The sequence below is a fragment of the Meles meles genome, chromosome 12, assembly GCF_922984935.1.
Source record: "Meles meles chromosome 12, mMelMel3.1 paternal haplotype, whole genome shotgun sequence".
Taxonomy (NCBI): domain Eukaryota; kingdom Metazoa; phylum Chordata; class Mammalia; order Carnivora; family Mustelidae; genus Meles; species Meles meles.
In genome coordinates this window covers 72,191,989-72,213,820 of record NC_060077.1, presented here as the reverse complement: position 1 = coordinate 72,213,820, position 21,832 = coordinate 72,191,989, and the positions used below count along the sequence as shown (strand labels likewise).

The following is a 21,832-nucleotide window of genomic DNA, read 5'->3' as shown; positions in this document are numbered from 1 at the left end:
AGTGATCAGCCTTCAGCTCCCTGGAGAAGGGGACAGAGGCTCCTCCTGCCTGCTGGGGAGAGGAGGAAGAACAGAAAAGAAAGCAACAGAGGCAGGAGAGGAGGAGGAAGCTGGGAGGTGGGCGGTGGACCCAGGAACGCACCCCTCCCAGGTGGACCCAGGAACGCATCCCTCCCAGGGCTCCTAAACAAGGCAAAAGAACGGAATCCCTGATGGTGACACCAGGCTTCCCACCAGCTGGCATGTGCATTCTTAGCTGCGTTTCATGTCATCTGGATAAAGGTGGCCGTCCTCACCTCAAGGTGAGGCTCCGCGCCCACTCAGTCCACACTGACCGCAGCAGGAACCAAGACTCCCTCCCCTGCCACGTAAGAAAACTGAGGCCCAGAAAGGGGAAAGGACTCTTCGGTGGTTAGTCAGGGAGGCCTGCAGAGTGCTCCAGCAGCAGATTTGGGGAAGAGGTCCTTCCAGGCATGTCTTGGGCCTCAGAATGACCTTGTGAAGGATCTTCCAGCCAAGATCCTTCTTCCCAAGAATGCGGAAGGGGATCCCGACCCAGCTGACAAAGAGCTCCGCACAATGAAGAACGGCAAGCTGGGAAGGAGCAGCTCTTCCTCCTCCAATTAAGTATAATTAGTGTGTATCAGGGAAACAAAAGTCACATATGGACCGTGTGGCAGCCGCTGTCAGCTCTCCAAGCTGCAATCCTCCCCCTTCCCTGAGAGCAGAGCTGGGAGCCAGGCCACCCTGCAGGATAGAAGGAGGAGGGGATTGTCCATTGGTCCGTGTCCCCACTGAGGACATGCTGGGCTGGTGCCTAGCACGGTGCCTCGCCTCTGGAGCCACGAGCCCATGTGTGGTCATGAGGAGAGTTCCAGGTTGATTTTAGTCTGAGGACAGCTGGGCCCCCAAGGCCAGGAGCCAGAGGTGCCTCTGTCCCTTCCCATATAACCAAGGCAGTGAACATTCACAGGGAAGGGGACGGCCTTATGCTCATTCGCATCCGTGAGAAACCGAGCACTCGGAACCCTGATGCTTCAAGGCAAGGTGTGGGTCTGAGTTGGGGGACCAGGTTTGAAAAGGAGGAACTAGGGAGAGAGAAAGAGAAGGAGGTCAGGGAGGAGGAATGAGAGAGAAAGGAGTGGAGTCAAGGGAAGAAAGAGGGACCCCATGTCCACTCCCAGAGGCAGCCGCCTGCCTTCCTTCTCCATTGCTCGGCTGCTGTGAGCCCTTGGTACACGCGGACCAACCTCACCACCTGGGAGCCTTAGACACACACATCAATAAAGTCCTCAGCATGGAAAATGCAGGAACCTTGACAACAGCGGCAGCATGACCAACACAACACCACGCGTTAGCTGGACAAATGTCATGCTGGTCAGCGGCCAAGAACTCCACAGCTCTCCCAGGTACAGGGAGTCCTGAGCCGCAAACTGGATTTTACCTGCACGGTGCAGTTGGCCGGAAACCCGACCAGGGCCCGCACTGCAGCCAACGCAGCAGGAGTGTGAGGTCAGCAATGAGCTGGACGGTGACGCACTCGCACGTTCCTTTGCTGCCCTTCCCCTGCATACTGCAGATAAACGAACTTCCGGATTTATTGGGTTTTAAAAAGAAATAGCACAAACCAGGCTCTGTCTTCTTGTTGTGACCCAGAGCTCTCATGAGCTGGGAACAAGTCAACGGGTCTCCTGGCCTGGAAAAGGTCTCAGCCACCAGCAGGCTCATATGCAGACCCAACCTCCACGGCACCTGCTAGGAGGAAGGCCAGTTGATAGGTACTACCTTCACCCCAATGTCAAGGGGCCAGGGCAAATTGGGTCTCAACGGAGAGGGAAGGCAGCTGACTTCAGCTACATCGTAGGCAGAGCTGCCCTCCAGAACATGAGGGGGAAGGTAAAGGTTGGGTAGTAAGAAGAGGGGGCCGAATCCGGACAAGGTGGGCTGGAGGAGAGGCCCTTTCAGCACTGGTCCCTCTCGCTTGGAGTAAGCACAGTGAGGCGACTTGCTCACCCCGGCAGTGGGAGGGGACAGAACCCCTACCTTCCAGGGAGAAACTTCTGGATGGGAAGAAGGTTGATTTTAAAGCAATGCTTTATTTTACCAATGACAGAATTATTTTCTTTTTCCAAGCAGCGTTGTAAATTGGCTTTAGTTCTGAATCTGTTTCAACCACCTAAATTGCAAATTAGAATCCCAAATGTAGGCAGACAGTGGTCTTCAAGAGGCCTGGCCTTAGAAGGCCTGAAGAGAAAGACAACGCGGGTTTCAGCAGAATTGAGCCTGTTCTGGACATCCAGAATGGAGGTGGGGGGTCTCGCCTAGCCCCCCACACCCTGCCGTCTGTTCAGTTTTATAAGGCAAGTCTATTTCCTTGAAACCAACCAAAAAGCAGAAAAAACACTGACTTCGATAGTGAGCTCTTTGACTCATCTCCAACCCAACCCCAGAACGGGACTGAGCGCCAGCTTCGACGCAAGGCTCACCCGGGCTCCGAGGACTGCAGATCTGCTCTCATCTCTCCTGGGCTGCTGGAGAAGGTGGCTGGGAGAACCTCGGTGACCCTTCACCCCCTGTGGCTGTGTTCAGGATGCTCTCTCGGCCTGGATGTGCTCTTTGTCTCTCCAGCCACTTCCAAGGCTAAAATACATTTGATCTCTTTAGTCTCCTGGTGCCAAATACTTTTTAACAGCTCTTCAATGCCCAGAGACTAAACCTAAGCACCTCACGCAGCCTTACATCAGACCCCCAACTGTCTTCCCACTTCTGTCCAACTGCCTTCCATAAACCGCACCCCACACTGCAGCCTGGGGCGATCATCCCTGAGTCACCCCATCCCAGGCACACGCGGCCCATCTGCTGATGACACGCTATCATCATTGTGTTCCCAGAACAACCCTACATGTGCCCAAATGTCACCCCGCCCCCTCGGAGTGAACTTCTTCTCGGAGCTCACGGAGCACAAAGCATCTGCCTCCAGCAGCCCTCTCGTGGGGTTCTACTGTCTGGGAGTCTTCCTTCCCACTGGACTGGGAATCCCGGGGGCAAGAGCCCTGTGCCTGGGTCCCCCAGATACTCCTCACCCTGTACGGGTCCTGGCCTACAGTAGGTGCTAAGGAAACAGTTGATGAACCAGCAAGGAGACGATGGATGGGAACGGGGCTAGGGACTTGACAGAGGAGAATGTAAGAGGAGCTTGGCAGAAGAGGTCCATAAAGGCACATGTCCCTGGAGAGTGTGACCTGCTGGTGGAAACACGGCTAGCTCCCCGGGACCCGAGCAGGTGTTTACGTGGAATGATGCAAGCTCTGTACGCCAGGCTGGGCTGCCAGACTACGGTGGGGCAGCACCCAGGACTGTGGCAAGGGTGCAGAGATGGCGAGGCCAGCGGCAGCTGAGCAGAGGTGCAGAGACAGCAAGTAGATCTCCTAGGAGTGTGGGACAGAGTCCAGCGCAGCTGAGTTAAAATGGGATCAGAGAAGGGATTTTGCGGTAGAATCCCGGTGACTGCACATTCCCCTGGGCCTCACCCAAGACTGGGCATCATTGACACGGTGGGAACAGCCTAGCTGCAGCAAACATAAACCCCGAGAGGGACTGCACACCGTTCCCTCCGGCGTTCCTGTTTTTTGCTTCTCTTCCCAGCTTTCAGATCATCGCTGACAAACTCAGGATGCTAAATATGGGTTGTTTACTGGAACTGGCTACGGGCTACCTTCTCAGGCTCACTTGCCTACTTCCCTTCCTTAAGAACAGCCACAGCGAAAAGACGGTGCAGCTGAGACATCTCCTTATAAACTGTTTTGCCGGATTCTACCGGAAGCCTCAGCTGCTGTTGACAGCTCTTCTACTGTTTGGTCGCCCCACGGATAGCAATAAAACCAAGATGAAAACTCATTTGCAAAGCAACTTCCCACTGTCCAAAGCATCTGCATGCAGTGTTATTTAATATTTAATACTTTCATGTAATATTTACTGAGCCTTGCTATGTACCAGGCGGGGGTGACCACGAGGGGGACCCCGCTGCAACTCACAGTCCAGGGGCGGAGGCGCAGAGGGGGCACAAATAATGGCACAAATCATGCCTGTGCGCGATTGAGAACAGTGAGAAATGATGGGAAAGTGCACGACGCCAGGAGCTAGGGGGACGAGGAGACAATTATGTTGGGGAAGTGATGTTTACGTTGAAAGGTGCAGCTCCCCAGGAGGTGGAGTGGGGAGATGCTGAGAATTTCGGGTGGCGTCAGAGCCGTGAAGAGCCTTGAGAGGTGTGATGCTGGAGGGAAAGAGACGGTTGGGGTCGGGGAGGAGGGATCTGCTGGCCCCCCAGGAGGCATGGGGGGAGATGAGGCGGGGGTGGACGGGGAGGCTGACTGTGCGATGAGGAAGCAGCTCTGCCCAGGAGGGAGGTCCCCTGCAGGTGCTCTGACATTCCACGCACAAACCCGCGGCCCCAGGTTCCACCTTGTCTCTGCTCCATGGCTCCAAGCTGGGCGGGGCCCGGGCCTGGTTGAGGCGGCCCACCCTGCTCCGGTCCATGCTCCCAGGGAGACCCCGCCCTCTGGCCAGCCAGCTCCAGGTGTGCTCCCTGGGGCAGAGGACACAGGTGCAGAGCAGAGCAAGGCACTCTCGCCATCAGCAAACAACCAAGGGTAAACGATCCTTGCAGCCCTCTCAATATTTTATGAAGAGCCTCGTGAGATTTGCTGGAAACTCCTGGGATGAGGCAGGGTCTCCCACTGAGGGAGGCTTCTGGGAACTCCGTGCCCTTGGTCGGAAGAAGGAGATCTCGGGGAGAAGGAGCCGGTAAGACGCTGTGGAGCCGGGAAACTCTGGCTGACGAAAGGAACACTGGGTTTGCGTCTGACCTCTGCCACTTACATATGATGTGACCTTGAGCCTCAGTCTCCTCCTCTGTTAACCGGAATATTCTGCCTCCCGTATTTACCCCACAGGGTGTTTGAGAGAATTAAAACCAACAGCCCTGAAGGTAGTGTGGAAGGTAAAAAACCGCCCAGGAGGGACTGCTGAAATCATCACAGCTGTTAGCCCTTCCCTACAGCTACACAATAACAACAGGTGATAATGTGCCTTATGTCATTTAACTTCACAGTGACACTCCTAGGAATGCAGGAGTGTGGCGCATCTTACAAGCCAAGGACAGACTCGCAGTGGAGGAAGCCGGCGCACCCCGCTGGAAGTGGCAGAGCTGGGCTTCGCATGCCAGCAGCGCACCCCCAGACGCCACACGCTCCGCCCAGTAGGCAGTGCTGCCCCTGGGAGCACCCACCACCCCTGCTGGAGCTGTCCCAGCAATCAGACTACGGGGCTGGTGTGCCAAGTGACACCAGTCAGTTGCCATTAGCTGGTCCTGTGCCCCTTGACAAAGGATTGCCTTGGTCCTCCTTCTGCTTCCTTTCGGGACCAGGGACAGCAATCACGACTACTTGTTCCTTTTCTTTCTCTGCAGTGTCCCCTCGACCTTTCAGACACTCATACTCTTCCCCATTAGTGCCTAGATAAGGGCTTGAGGCCAGCCGGGTTCCCTCTCCCAGGAGATCTGTGTTTTAAGCCTTGTCTCTGACCATGGAATATAAACTTGGGCCCTGGTTGGGGAAGGTTGGGAATCACCCTGGCTATTTGGGGGAAGAGTTCCTGGCACCTCAAAAACGACATCATGGAGGTCATTTCCTGGGAGGCCGAGAGAAACGAGAAGAGATGGTCAAGGGGCCCTTCCGAGCACTGGGGGAGAGGACCCTGCCCCCCAAACCACTGCTGTCTGTTCTCCCTGCTCAAACAACTTCCGAGTCTTTTGCTTGCATGACTGAACAAGTTTGGGGCCCTCTGGATACCAATGACAAGCGTGACTTTGTTCCCAGCCGTCTAGCTGACTGATCCTAGCTGCGGAGCGGTTCCAAGCTGGTGATTACCTTCCCTTCTCCCACCTCCTCAGTCCCCCACCACACCAGCTGACAGCAACTCTCCTCTTCTCCCTCAACCTCCCCAGGTGGGATTTACAGTGAGAGGGTTACCAAGGCAACCAAATGCGCACGTAGCTTTACCGCTATCCTACTCTGGTCTTCCCTCCACCCCAGTGCAAAGTTATCTGAGCGAGGTCTCCTGTCCAGTGCAGAAATCCCAAAGCTTCTGGCACTCAGGTCCTGCTGGAGGCAGCTGCAGAGACCGAGGGAGGCAACTGAGATGTGGACCAAGCAGGCATACACCTCCCCTCCCACTCAGAGGGCATTAACATGACAGTAAGGGGGTCTTCGAATCAACATGAACCCATACCAATGAAGGGAATACCAAGTGAGCAACCGGAAGACATTTCTGAAAGGTTGGGAATTTGGAAGTCTCAGCCCAGAACACACAGTTGGGTGGGGGTGGGGGTGGAGGGGGCAGGAGCAGGGAGGGGCAAGTAAGGAGGAGAAGCCTCAGGTTGTAGTCAACAAGCCAGGTGGAAGGGACCCAAACTGTGGAACCGACTGAAAGTTTGCATATGAAATGGGAGCCTGTGGAAAAGCAGGCAGATCCTGCCTCCCTCCCCTTCCCATCCTCTTCTTTAACCCTATGTGCTTTGGCCCCCAAATCTAAGCCCCTCAGTTCAGAGGGGACCCTGCAGAGGTGCAATGGAGAATAAAGGACGGGATGAGTTTGTGAGGACATGTTTTTGGTTTGGTTTGGTTTTGGTTTGTTTGTTTTCACAAATTCATAATGTAAATGCTATTTTCTAGTTCTCAACTTTCAGAATCAATCTACAAGTAAACATGCCACAACACGACAGATGTCCTCAACGTGGACATAGAAAAGATTGAGGGGAAACGCTGTTGGGCAGATGGAAAGGGAGAAGGAAGGAAGGAGAAGAAAGAGAATATTCTTATGCTATGTTGAGAGATCCTGCTGAAAGCAATGGAAAGAGAAATGATAGGTAATGAATATAATCTTGAAGTTAAAGGATAATAAATATGAGCTCTTTAAAAATGATGATTACTATCAAAATCCAATAAAGATGCTGACCACGATGCTTCTTTCTAATGAGGAAGACATTAAGGGTTCATCAACAAAATAAATGTGTAACATAATATCAGATTGTTTAATGGGCAGGCAAGCAGATTTGCCTGCCCTACTTCATTACTCCTTTCTCTTTTTGTTTTTCTTTTTTTATTTTTAAAGAATTTTACTTATTTATTTGATAGAGAGAGAGAGAGATCACAAGTAGGCAGAGAAGCAGGCAGAGAGAGAGGAGGAAGCAGGCTCCCTGCCAAGCAGACAGCCCGATGTGGGGCTCCATCCCAGGACCCTGAGACCATGACCTGAGCGAAAGGCAGAGGCCCAACCCACTGAGCCACCTAGGTGCGCAAAATGAGCCACAAAGACAACAATAAACCACCCAAAAAGTGGGTGAAGTATTTTATTTAGAGATACATAACTCACCAACATTGACAACTAAAAAGAGAAATGTTTGAAAGTTTGGGGTCAGGAATGTCATAGAAGATGACAGCTTTTCATTATAAGCCTCTTTTGAACTTTCTTTAAAAAAAACAAACAAATTAACAAAAAACCATGGCTTGCACTAATTAAAAGTAGAAAGACCAAGGACTCATCTGCTTATTTGCAGCCCCATGGTTCCCAGGCCCAAGAATGCTCCAGAGATGCTGGGAAGGACCCAGTCTCAAGTCTTGCCATTGGAAAAGAAAGAAGGTACCTCTGTGACAGCAGCCTGGGAACCAGCTTTGGCGCATCTGTGCCCCTTGCCAGTGACTGGGCTTTTCCCTCGCCACACACCCCTTCATCATCCTCCCCTTCTTTACGTGCTCTTGACATTTTAACCCACTGATTCTCAAACTCAGATGCACATTAGAACCCATTTAAAGTCCTGAAGCCTCATGAGAATAAGATAACCAACAGACTGGGAGAGAGTATTTGCAGAAGAGATATTGATAAATGACCTGATTTAAAAATGGGCCAAAGACTTTAACAGACACCTCACCAAAGAAGAGATACAGATGGCAAAGAAGTGGATGTAAAGATGTTCTACATCGTAGGTCATTAGGGGAACACAAATTAAAACAATCATTATACACTTATTAGAATGGCCAAAATCTGGAATACTGACATCGAATGCTGGCAAGGACATGGAGCAACAGGACCACTCATAACATGGCTTGTGGCGATGCATCATGGCATAGCCGCTTGGGAAGACGCTTCGGTAGTTTCTTACAAAACTAAACATATTCCTATCCTATGATCCAGCAATCTTGTTTCCTGGCATTTACCCAAAGGAGTGGAAACTTAACAGCCACACAAAAACTTGTGCATGGATGTTTACAGCAGCTGCCAAAATTTGGCGGGAACCAAGATGGCCTTCAGTAAGTAAATGGATGAACAAACTGTGGTACATCCACACAATGGAATATTATTCAGCACCAAAAAAGGAATGAGCCGACATCCCCTTTCCAAAGGCAAAGGGAAGGCTGATTACCAACCACCCCTGGCAGAGTATTGGTCCAGAGAGGCCACCGGAGTTTTAAGCACTGTGTGTTGAACCTATTATGTTCTATGCCGTGTTAGAGCACACACCCAGCATCATGTGACTCCTGGAAAAGAATAAAAGGTAATCAAATGAGGGGCATTTGTTCTTTCCAAGGATACCAGCCTTAAATGGGAATTCCACACAATGCTTCGCTGTATTTTCATCACAGGGTGAAGCTGCTCCTGAAAACAACTTCTTGATAATCATGACTATTTGAGTTTACACAGTTTATCTTGAAGTTTTTTCACTAAATGTGTTGGGTAGTTTTTGTAAAATAAAGGAAGGTGAAATGCATATACCAGCAAAGTTTTTCTAAAGCAAGTCTGAAGTCATTCTTAGTCCCCTGGGGTGGAATTCTTCTGGTGTGTAAGCTAGTCTTTCCAGTCTTCTTCCCAGATACACAATAATGTGCTTCAGCGGACAGCCAAACAGCAGCGAAACAGCGGGAAGAGTAATTAGCAAATTCATTAATTAGGATACGGCCTACATTTCTTCTATAATGGTTACCATTTACTTATTTTATTACTTTAATTCTCTGCCTTTTACTAAAGTCATTAATGGCCATTTATGGTATAATAGTATATACTATTATGTCTGAAGGGTCACAAATATATTTTGCTTTTCATGTAAAAGTGCTATTTATATAGAATATCAAGTCTGAAGCGGTCTCTGAGGTAGTGTTGCAGAATACGTTAAAAACGAATCTTACAGGAAAACAAATACACACAATGGAGAACCGCTAGTAATTACTGAACACTTAAGAAGACAGACAGACACTGGACTATGCTATTTAATTTACTCCATTTTTAGTAAAATTCTAACCATTTAATTATAAAGACCATCAATGAGAACACTGAACTTGATTATTATGTAATACTATCCTGTTTATTTCCTTTTTTTCTTTAAGATTTTATTTATTTATTTGACAGAGAGAGACACAGTGAGAGAGGGAACACAAAGAGGGTGAGTGGGAGAGGGAGAAGCAGGCTTCCCGATGAGCAGGAGCCCGATGAGGGACTCAATCCCAGGACTCTGGGATCGTGACCTGAGCCGAAGGCAGATGCTTAACTGACTGAGTCACCCAGGTGCCCCTATCCAGTTTATTTCTAAATTTTAATTGTATATTATTGAGAAAATTCAGAGTCACAGAGACAAGTTAGGGCAAATGTGTAACAGCTTTTTTTTTTTTTTTAATAGTTCACATTGACAATCTCATGTTATTTTTAAGTTAAAGATGTCAGAAAGAACTTTGAGATGAGCTAAAAATAAGATTAACACATTGAGAGTTTCAATATGTTAAAATTTGAGAAACAACCCATTTGAGCGTGGGTTTTTTTTTTTTTTGCTTATAATTCTTAAAAGAAATTAAAAATATACTTTAAAATAAGTTCAAATCAAATGTCTACGGAATGGCAAAGCACGTTTCAAACATAAGTTAAAAACTACAAATCTGTGTAAACTTCTTTTTACAGATGAGGAAATCAAGGTCCAAAAAAAGGTGGGGAGACTCACCCAAATTCCACACAGGAATGTCATAACAGAGTGAGATTACAACCAATTTCTCTGATAGTATGTCCCCACCACTTTTTATGTTCCATGTTTCAGAGAGGGAATGCTTTAAGGGGATTTTTTTTTTTAAGAGTTTATTTATTTATTTGACAGAGAGAGATACAAGTAGGCAGAGAGGCAGGCAGAGAGAGTGAGAGGGAAGCAGGCTCCCTGCCGAGCAGAGAGTCCGATGCGGGACTCGATCCCAGGACCCCGAGATCATGACCTGAGCCGAAGGCAGCGGCCTAAACCAATGAGCCACCCAGGCGCCCTAAGGGGATTTTTTTAATGCAAGATGCCTCCTCCAGGGTCCTCTGTGAATTCCGGACTAGTGAAAAGGCACGAATGCAGCCTGACTGGACTTCCCACTCAACCAACACTGTTTTTCAGGTGGCAGCTTGTATCCTGCTCCTGAAATTGACAAATAATAATTTGGGGCACCAGCAAAATTAAATAGCAACAATACTGATTTGTGGATTTACAAGTAATGTTCGTTTGCTCCAGGACATTCGCCTTTTTCTTTTCCTTTCCCCCCCCCCCCTTTTTTTTTTTTGAAGACATATTCATAGAAGTTTGCTCCATCAGTCTGGACATAGTCCCTTCTCCTCTTCTCAATGCTCAGCCACTAACACACTGGTGATGGGGAGAGAGAGAGAGAGAGAGAGTGTGTGTATGTGTTTAGGCCAATGGAAGGGCTGAAAGCAGGCACAATTCCGGTTCCTACGGCAAGGTCATTCATATGATTTTTCTGTAAGCAACAAGAATGTCCTGAGAACCAGAATTAATTGAGACTGGGGTTTAAACTCAAGTTACTGTGACACCCCAAGTGCCAGAGAACAGCCCCTGAACGGCCACACTGCTGATGTGGACTCCACGGGGGGGAAAGCTCCCTTTGCAGTGTATCTCTGACTGTCAATTTCCTTCACAACATCTCACTGATACAGGCACGTTGACACTCCCAGCGTGGTGCTCCGGGGCACCTGCCTTTGTGCTCGGACACGGGCGCCTGTGTAAAGATCACGTACGAACATGGATGAATATAAAGAACGTTGGGCTACAGTACCACCATTCCCAAGATGAATCCTCTCCCTCTACTACTCATTTCCAGAACAAAAGGTCTGTGACACATGTGGGCTGCTTCTATTAGGCGCACAGAAGAATGCAAGGTAGCTCTAAGTGCCAGACAGTGAATCTGTTCTGACCACCGTTAGCTGATACCGGAGATACCGAATATCGATACGAAATAGAGATAATTATTACTAGAGGCAATATTATTAACAGAGCGAGCTGTATATAAATAGCATAGATTTCCCAGACTAGACACCCCATTCTGCGGTCGGGAGGTTCCTAATGGGATATCCTACCAGGTATACTCAACCCTCCTGATGCCCCAATGGGAAGGACTAATTAAATTATAGTTCATCACCCAAAGGGGGAGAAAGACATTTAAAGATACTGGAAAATATGCATGATGTAGCAGTAAGTGATCAAAAGTTACTTAATGATGCAAGGTACGATCCCCTTTTTATCTTAAAATTGCACAGAAAAGATATTGGAAAGGTAGTCTTTACATTTTGATGATTATCTGCAAGTGGTAAATCAGAGACATTTTTTTTCCCATTTATAATTTTCTGTTTTCTATGACCATAATTTTACACCCAGAAAAAATTTATAAAGGAACAGTGCTTTGACATTAAGATGACATTGTTCTCCCCATTTCCCTCCGACCTCCCTTAATAGAACACCAAACTCTCGGAGCCCACTCAAACCGACAACTCTGGAATTGAGTCCTTTCGGGGTACAAACTCCACACAGAAAAAGCAGAGGACAAATTCCTATCTCAGCCTTTAGCTGATTCGGCTCCCATGTAAGAAACGTCTGCTTTCCAGGTTCACGCCCATTTCCAGGTGTCAAGCTTGGCACCAGCCCTTAGGAAATAACTTTTGTCTCTTCAGAGCTACTTCTGCCCACAGGCCAAAGCTGAGTGGTGTCTTCCTCCATCCCCAGATATCTGAAGGGGCAAGGTCACTTCAGGTCTGGGCACCAGGGCCCTCTCATCCTCCCCCACTCATTCCCACCCCCATGACACCGCCAGAGCATGCCAAGGCAGCCCCGGTGGGTTTCCTCCTCCACAGAGGTCTGCACATAAGCAGTCCTGGCTTTGGCTGCTGGCTCTGCGGGTTACAAGAGACTTGTTTAGCATCTCGGAGTCTCAGCCCCTCATCCTAAGAAGTGGGCTCTTGAAGCCTTCTCTCCAAGTGGCACCAAGGTTGGAGATCGTGCACCCCAGGAGCTTTGCTTCACGCCTGGCACCTAACAGCCACTCCACTGGCAGCAGCGGCTCTGACCATATATTGTGCTGCGGATCCTCGGTTCTTCTTTCCAGGACTTCACATCTCTCCAAAAAGGCTCCTACATTTCTTCTCTTGCCCACTTCACCATGCCAGGGCACTGTCAGGAACTCAGCGGGAATTATGTAATGTTTCCACGCTCCCGGCTCCTCTCGGGTAGCTCACCTCTCACCTTCTGTGACTTTGGAAAGGTGGGCTCCTGGGAAGGAACAGGAGGCCAGAAGGAAGCACGGGAAGCTTTGGGGGACAGCAGCAGGGCTCCCGTGGTCGGAGCACTATGGAAAGTGCTGTCAGCTGTCCCACTGCAAGGGGAACGGGATGCTGCTCCCTTGGGGCTGAAGGATAAAGTCACATGTGAAAGGGAAGCTAACAGTCTCATATAAAAATCTGTCACGCAAGTTTGAAGGACTGTGATTTGTCATAATATTTTTCTAAGATTTCAAGGCCTCCAGTGTTCACTCAAGGACTATAAACCATGCCACAAACTATCTAAAAGGAGGGAGAGACTTTTTTTTTCCACTCTAGAAATAGCTGCCAAACAGACAGATTCCACCCGGTGCTTCCTCGCCGGTTGCCAACAGCATCACATCTCATCATCACCCAGGAAGAAAGGGGTAGATATGAAGTCAAAAGTGTCAGGGAGGGGAAGGACCCTGAATTAATGGAGTACCTACACAAGGTCAGGCAGTTTACACAACACGACGTCCTTGAGGACACACAAACCTCTCTTGTGATGGGCTGAAGTCTGTCTCCCTCCTCCCCATTCATATGTTCAAGTCCTAATCCTGCAGTACCTCAGAATGTGACTGTATTTGGAGACAGGGTCTTTCAATGGCGATTAAGGGGCCCCTGGGTGGCTCAGTGGGTTAAAGACTCTGCCTTCGGCTCAGGTCATGATCCCAGGGTCCTGGGATCGAGCCCCACATCGGGCTCTCTGCTCAGCAGGGGGACTGCTTCCTCCTCTCTCTCTGCCTGTCTCTCTGCCTACTTATGATCTCTGTCTGTCAAATAAATAAATAAACTCTTTAAAAATAAATAAATAAATGGTGATTGGGTCCCAACCCAGTATGATCTGTGTCCTTATAAAACAAGAGGTTAGGACACAGATGGGCACGAGCACAAAGGAAAAATCGCATGAGCACGTAGCAAGTGGTGGTCTGAAGGCCAGGGAAAGGCTTCAGGAGAAACGGACCCTGCTGACATCTTGACTTTGACCTTGCAGCCTCAAGAACGGTGAGAAAGCATTTTGTTATGGCAGCCCAAGCAAATGGATACATCCTGATGCAGGTATTACTCTTATTTTACATATGGGGAAACAGGTGTATGGAAGTAGCCTGGCTAGAGACAACTGGAAAGAAAGACTAGACCTCTCGTCCTCAGACTAGACCTGTTGGACTCCAAAGCCCAGTCTCAGTCTTCTCCTCTAGCTCGTGAAGAGTGGGGACTCTGGAGCCAGCGTTCCTGGGTTTGAATCCCAGCTCCATCATTTCCTGGCTCTCTGGCTTTGAACGAGTTGCTTAACTTCACTGTGCCTCAGTTTCAACATCTATAAAATGGAACCACAGAAATCCTTACTTTGTATGCTTGTAGAGGGGATGAAAGAATTTTAAAATGAGCTACAAACATATGCAAAATAATAGGAGATAATTACACTCTGCTGGGACTCAGCACCCAGCTCCTGCGAATGTCTGGTCTGTGATCCTAATTCCTGATGTAGAACTCTTAAAACCCTTGTAATTTCCTGCATGACAGGAAATTCTGTTCTGAGGAGGCAACTCTTGGTGGGCTCCTGCATGGGAGCTGGTACCCAGCAAAAGCAAGCCATAATCAGAGGCTTGGAAATTTCAAGCCCCACCCCAACCCTCTCCACTACCTGCCCCCCCACCCCGGATCCCCAGAGAGGGGAGGTGAGCTAACAGTGGAGTTAGTGATGGGTCATGCCTACGTGATGAAGCCTCCATAAAAATCCCCCAAGTGTGGGGTTTGGAGTGTTCCAGGTTGGTGAACAAGAACACGTCCACGTGTGAGGAGGCTGGGCACTGCAAACCCCACAGGCACAGAAGCTCCTGTGTTCAGGATCCTTCTAGACCTCACTCTAGGTACCTTTTCATCTGGCTGTTATTCACACCCTTTAATACCCTTTGTAGTAGCAGAAATCTGGTACTGGTTTCCTGAGTTCTGTGAGCTGGTCTAGAGAATGAATGGAACCCAAGTAGGGAGACGTGGGAACTTCTGACTGAAAGCCAGTGGCTCAGAAGCACAGGTGGCCTGGACTGGGTGTCTGGAGCAGGGGCGGTCTTGTGCAACCGAGCCCTTTACCTGCACAACTAGACCCTAGCTCCGGGTGGATAGTGTCAGAATTGAACTGAATTGTAGAACACGCCACTGGTGTTACAGAATTGGTCCGTATGGGACAAACCCCTTCCCCCGATCCAGCTTCAGAAGTGTTGAGTGACAATAAAGGAAAAACACTGCACTTTTTTCCTAGACAACACAAGATACTTAGCGTCGACATATGGCAAGTGCCCAACAAACATTAGCTAATATGACTACTATCATTATTACCATGATTTTTATTATCATCATAATTGTACTGAGGGATCCTTAATAATCTCATCCAAACTTCACTTTACAAAATCAGGAACGTGAGGCCCAGACATGAGGAACGTCTTAGAAGGTCACAAAACCAGGTAATTGAGATCTTCTCCAATGTTCTGCCCATTGTTTGGTGGAGGCTCAATGAAACAAGTATTTGGCTGCGAGGTTTAGTTTCCAACGGCTTTTACGGTGAGAGCGGGGTGTGCAGCGGAGGAAAGGCAGCCGGGAGGCTGCGGTGGGCGTGGGGACTGTGACCCTCAGCCCCAGACCCTCATCTGCCCACAGGGACCCAACCTCCCCCCTCTGCCTGAGCATTGCTGCGAGGGCACCAACAGGGACACGTGACGGTGACACAGGACACTGAGGCATGGGATTCAAAACCAAAAAAGAGCAATTCCTGGAAGTCCTTGTGGGCCCAAGGGCGGGACAGAAGACACACCTTACCACCAGACGTGAAAAATTAAGGAAGCATCAAAAGATTCTCCTAGAAAAGCAACTGATGGATGTGGCTATTAACAGACCTATAGTCCATTTGCTGAGTGTGCTCAGAAGAGGGCAAAGCAGACACGCCGCATGGAGTGTGCTATGTGACTGCACTGTTCTGAGCCATTACCGGGGGCTCGGGCAGAAGGGGCAGCCCCTGCCGAAGAGAAATCAGCAGTCACATCTGTTCCCAGAGCTCCAGGACCAAAGGAATCTGGGGCTGGTCCGCAAAGGCAGGGACAGACCACGGGGCCTTGTCCACCGGACTGAGGAAGGCGCTCTCCTAATAGCAGCAGTAGGTCACTGAAGGGTTTTCATCAAGAGACCATGAGATCACAGTTGTATTTGGCAGAGACGACTACGGGGTGGAGAATGGATTGCCGGGGAGGGTCTGCGCTCAGGCAGCCCGGCTGGGGAGCTTCTGAAGTTCTGAAGTGCTTCAGGGCCCTGATGCTGGTCGGCTGGATTAGGATGTGCAGCTGAGCAGGGACTCAAAGCAGAGATGAGAGCTACCTAGGATTTCAAGTCACCAAGCGCAGTGAAGGCCTGGCGCAGGAGGGAGGGAAGGCCAGGGACCCCAGATAGACCCAAGTTTCTGGCTTTTGACTGCGGGACAGGGATGCTGATACCGAGACAGGATCCTCGGATGAGGGATGGGCCCCAGGCTCGGTCTGAGAATCACACTGGGGCTACGTGACATCCATGAGGGGATGTGGACAGGAGGCACTGACGTTTGCTGAGTACTCGCCCTGTGCCAAGCGGCCCTGGGCAGCCCTGGCAAAAAACACAAGGAACAAAACTGACTCCCTGCCCTCAAGCGGCTCGTGCTCAGCCTCGGCCACACACTGGAATCACCCGGGAGTCCGGCGACCACAGATGCCCGGATCCTAACTGCCCAAGTCGCAGATAACTGGGTGTTTATGGGCTCCCCTGGTGATTCTAGGGTGCAGTCAGGACTGAGAGCCCCGGAGCTTGCGAGACCCAGGGTGGCCCATGCCTCATCCCACAGAAAGGGGAAGCAGCAAGACTCATGACCTTAGAGCTTAAGGATTTAGAACAGAAAAACTAAAGCATGTGATATCATAGCAATACTATTTTCTGAATATTAAATCAAAATACATGCATTCTTCGTAATTCCCGGTTCCTACTTGTTCCCTGGCTCCCTTATTAAGAGCTGAGCCTCGCTGTCACAGATCACGGACTTTCTTCCACGACACACAGAAACACACATCTTACACCTGCGGGAGAATGAAAACTGGATCACAGATGATCCCTTCTCTAAGAGTTGATGTTCTTAGAACTCTCTAAGAGTTGAGTTCTAAGATAGAACTCAAATATAACAGAAGGCAAGATGTAATCCATGCTAGTAACCAAGGAACAAAATAAATGCCGAGAAACATCAGAGAAGCAAGAGATAGCTGGTGTTTACTCCTCTTTCCAAGTCACGACAACGGACCGCTCAGAGTTCTCCCTACTGGAACTGAACGCACCTTGCCCTTGAACTCAGTCTGAAGAGCACACCTTCCTCAATTTTCCTGGAAAGAAGAGAACCTGACAGCCAGGCCGTAGTTGCCTGTGCCAGGCAAACAACCCTTCAGTAAGTGTGCCAGGGGCACACACCACACCCCATTCAGGAGCAGTGCCCAGCACTGCTCAGAACATTCCCGCTCATCTCCGCTGCAGGCTGCTGGGAAGGGAGCCGCCAAGATCCATTAGGCCTGTTTGGAAAAGAGAGACATGAGGCATCTGGGAGGTAGAAAAAGGCAGATCCGTCTGGGAGTGGCAGGCATCTGACAAAAACAAATCCTGAACTTCAGCCTTGAAAACGACTGTCTTCCCCCCAGCCCTTTCCCCCAACTCGAACTGTATGTTTACTGCCCAAGGTTCTTCCAAATGCCCTTATGTCATTATAAGCACTGCAATGTCCCTGCCGTCAATGTCGTGGGCTGCGCTCCTTAGGATGGAGAAGGAGCTAACAGATGATTCTAGCCTAGCAATTCTCCAGAAGCAACCACAAATAAAATCAAGTCCACTTGTCATTCCACCACAGGCCCATCATCTGTCCCGAGGAGACTCGTGAGGAGCATCCGACCTCAAGGACTTTAGAGTAAGAGCTAAAGAGTTTAGATTTTATCCCTTAGCCAGTGTGAAGCCCCTGAGGATTTCTGAGGGATAGGATCAAGGAGTTTCAGTGAGATTAATCTGGTAGAATCATGCCCAAGTGTCTTGGCCTGAGAAGCCATTAAACATAGGAAGGCCACTGACAAGAATCGAACCCTCAGAAGCCCATGTGTCGTCAAGTGTACTAGAGTGGCACTAGAACATTCTCTGAGCCAGTGTGTGTTATACTACTTAAGTCACTAGGGCATTTGCTTGCTGCTAAAAGGAGGAGGACCTCTATGGACCCTTCTGACTGGGCTCAGTCATGGCTGCCTGAAGCTGTCCCATCCCAGGCAGGCCCCCGTTTCCCATGCAACAACTCCAGACCCATGGAGGTCATTTTCCCCTAAAGATGTCCAGTGAAAGGGACCCCCCCAGTGCCCACAGGACTCGAGGGTCCTCCAGACTCGAGAAGGATTTTCTTGAGTCCTACCCACCCCTCCATGCCACAACCCGCCTCTTCCCTCCCCACAGAATAGAGAAGAGCTGAGCTGATTCTTCTCTGCCACAGAGACGCCTGGGACAGATGAGGAGTGTGAGTTCGACACATCCTTTTCCTTATTGCCCCAGAGACCCTGGTGTAGAACCATGACCCGTTTATACTTCCATCAAATTATTCCATCAGTCTAATAGGTGGTAATAATAATAATAGTAAATCTATGACACCTTGTGTATTATACTCGGTACAGCGGTACATATAAAAAACCAAACTGGACCCAGTCTCTGTGCTCAGGGAATGATGAAAGTCCAGAAGATGCTTAATATTATTCATAAACATCCACAGTGAGACAGAAGATGACAGGATGTGAAAGAATCCCAGAGAAACGGGTGAGGGAAATACCACAGGCACAGGGGACACCAAAGTGACTCGTTCCAAAGGGAAATACTAGGGATGGTAGATTCTGACAAACCAGAGAAAAACCTTGCAGATCTAATTATGTAGAAATCCAACAACAAGAAAAATTTACTTCTCCCGAATGAATACAAGAACACAGGCGGACGTGCTCTGCCGCCGGCCAAGGCAGCCAGTTCTGGCTCTTGAGATTCCCTACAGTATCTGGGCAGGGAAGCCCCCAGCTTTTACTACTCAGGGTCATGTGACACTTGACAGGAAAACAAACGGCCTGTGCCAAGAAGAGAAGCAGTTAGGCTCGAGGGCATCTAACCCAGGGCCATCTGAAGCCTGTCTTCCCTCAGCAGCACAAAGTACTTGGAGGGTTTGACACGATGGGGTCCTGGCTGAAGGTGACAAGCAAGCCCCTCCAAGCCGCACGAGGCCCCACTGGCCTGGAGATGACCAGCAATCCCCACTCTCCCCATCCCCTACCCTACCCCCTGCCCCGATGATCCCTTCTTCACGAGACCACCCACAGATGTCCACGACAAAGAACATCTAACACGGACACGGCACTTCTGAGGTTCACTTTGGGCTTTTACAAACATCACTGAGTCTCACAACACCCCTGACCGGGCAGGCACTCTGAACCCTGTCTTCTGAGACAGGTTCTGTCGTATTATTTCCTACTGCATTCAAGCAATTTCTCCAGCTTTGGCTTTGGTGCACCCTCATCGCCTCCCTCCCCAGGAAGGACACTGTGAGAGACAAAGGTTTGCTGCTCCGAGAGGACTTAACTGCCCATCTAGAGGTCACAGGAGAGTTAAAATAACAACAAAAAGGCATCAGAAGGCAGGGTTTGACGGTGTCTCAAATAAAACAGGCAGACACTGATGCAAAACGAGCTCACGGGACCCCAGAAAGCACGGGGCTGGCTGAAGCAGGAAGCCACCAAGCACCAGAGGGGTTCGAATGATGTCTAGCACTTAGCAGAAACTCCATCTTTTTTTGTGTGTGTGTAGTTGACCCTTAGTATGCCTGCCCTCATAGTCTCTAAAGTCTCCACGAACACTGAATTAGTGATTACAGAACCAGTGCTCCCCAGGGAAATACAGGGTTAAGTTACTTTGAGCTGCTGGTCCAAACAAGGGAGCAGCCTCGCATATACTTGGTGAATTTCCCCTTCCTTTTTCTGGCTGTACCATACCAGTGATTCATTAACAGCAAATTCACAGTCAACAGCACAATGAGGCATGCCTGAAGGAGGCTGTCTCAACATGGATTTTCTCTGTCAGGCACATCACAGCCTTCTCGTGTTTAGGAACACCAGACAGCGCTTCGGCTCTACACTTAGGGCCATTTTAAACAGTGAAATCATCAATAAAAAGCAGAAAAAACACACGAAAGCGCCATTAAGTAGAGTGCAGAAAGAATGCTCATTCACAGTAGGAGAGCTGCACCAGGGAGGCAGGGCGTGGCCTTGCTGGGTCTCAGCTGGGAACACACACATGGGCGACATAAAATTTTTGCCATTCTGTTCTGCACATGTCCACAAACAGCCGTGAAAGCACCATGAGTATAGACTTTGGGGTATAAATATATACAAGTGGGAGGGTCAATGAGCAAATATGGGATCCATGAAAAATGAGGATCAACTGTCCTTTGTTCCAGAAGGGACGTAAAGAGAGGCACTCAGTCCATGTCTGTGGGATGGAATTGAAGCTGCAAAGACAAACAAGGCTCTCAGAGGGAGGAATCACACATGGAGGTCGACGGAATGGGAAAGAGAAGCTGGTTCTGCATAAGGGAGTGACAGGAGGGAGCATGGCCACCAAGGCAGGTATAGTCAGACGCGGGAGGGCTGTGAATATTACCCACAATCACTGAGAACCTGGCAGGTGCAGGACAAGAGAAGGGCAGAATCTCAGGACCTGAGGGGATGATGGGTCAGGAGGGGCCAGATCAGCTCAGCACATACATCCAGAGCACTTCTGGATCTCCAGGGATGGAGATGACTGGCTGCTCTAGAGGGAGTGAGAGAAGGAAAGGGCTCAATGGTACAAGACCTCCAAGTCTCCGTACCCATACAAAAGCAACATAGCCAGGAGCCAGGACCCAGCAGCCAAGAAGACCTTTCCCAAGCCTGCCTCTTGGTCCCTTCTGTGCACTCCCATGGCTTCCCATCACACATCACTGTTACCTGTCTTCTCAAACATTCATTAAAGACCTCCATGTGCCTGGACACTCGCACGTGCCTGATACGGTGCTTAGTCCTCACGACAGAGGTGGCCGTTATTATTACTCAGCCCATCTACAGAACAGGAAACAGACAGGGTTAGGGGGAGCTCTTAAAACTCTCTGAGCTTTCTGGCTTGATGTAATCCCTTTTGTTTATTTTGGCTTTTGCTGTCCTCACCTGAGGAGACTGATCCAAAAAATACTGCTTAGACTGATGTCAAAGAACTTACTGCATCTGTTTTCCTCTAGGAGTTTTATGGTTTCAGCTCTTACATTTAGGTTTTTAATCCATTTCTTAAAAAGATTGTATCTACTTATTTGACAGAGAGAGAGATCACAAGTAGGCAGAGAGGCAGGGGGAAGCAGGCTCCCCGCGGAGCAGAGAGCCCGATGCGGGGCTCGATCCCAGGACCCTGAGATCATGACCCGAGCCGAAGGCAGTGGCTTAACCCACTGAGCCACCCAGGCGTCTCAGATCTTTAATCCATTTTAAGTTTATTTGTCTGTGTAGTGTAAGAAAGTGGTCTAGTTTCACTCTTTGGCATGTGACTGTCCTATTTCCCCAACACCATTTGTTGAAGAAACGGTCTTTTCCTCATAGCATATTCCTGCCTCCTTTGTTGTAGATTAACTGACCATACAGGTGTGGGTTTATTTCTGAACTCTCTAGTCTGTTCCATTGATCTATGTGTCTATTTTTATACCAGCACCATATGGTTTTCATTATGACAGCTTTGTAGTGTATCACGTAGGTGTCTGGGATTGTGGTACCTCCAGCTTTGTTCTTCTTTCTCAAGACTGCTTTGGCAATTTGGGGTCTTTTGTGGCTCCATAAAGATTTTAGGATTCCTTGTTCCAGTTCTGTGAAAAATGTCATTGTTATTTTGATGGGGATTCTACTAAATCTGTAGATTGCCCAGCAAAGGAACCATCAGCAAAACCAAAAGGCAACGCATGTAATGGGAGGAGATACCTGCAAATCATACATACAATTAGGGGTTAATATCCAAACTACATAGAGAACTTACACAACTTAACATAAACAAACAAACAACCAGAGAAGTCTGGAATAGATGTTTCTCCAAA

At 49.2% G+C, this 21,832-nt stretch overlaps 1 protein-coding gene across 2 annotated transcripts in view; it reads right to left on the bottom strand.

Annotated features, from left to right (window-relative positions):
- The window catches only part of MAPK4 (mitogen-activated protein kinase 4), a 146,095-nt gene that overhangs the window by 61,496 nt on the left and 62,767 nt on the right, over positions 1-21,832 (bottom strand). Inside the window, exon 2 of one of the 2 annotated variants that reach the window (XM_046025983.1) lies at positions 2,487-2,640. The exons of the other annotated variant lie outside the window; for it this stretch is intronic. The gene's annotated coding sequence lies outside the window, so the exon portion shown is untranslated. The remainder of the gene's footprint in view (positions 1-2,486; positions 2,641-21,832) is intronic. 2 annotated transcript variants of the gene reach the window in all.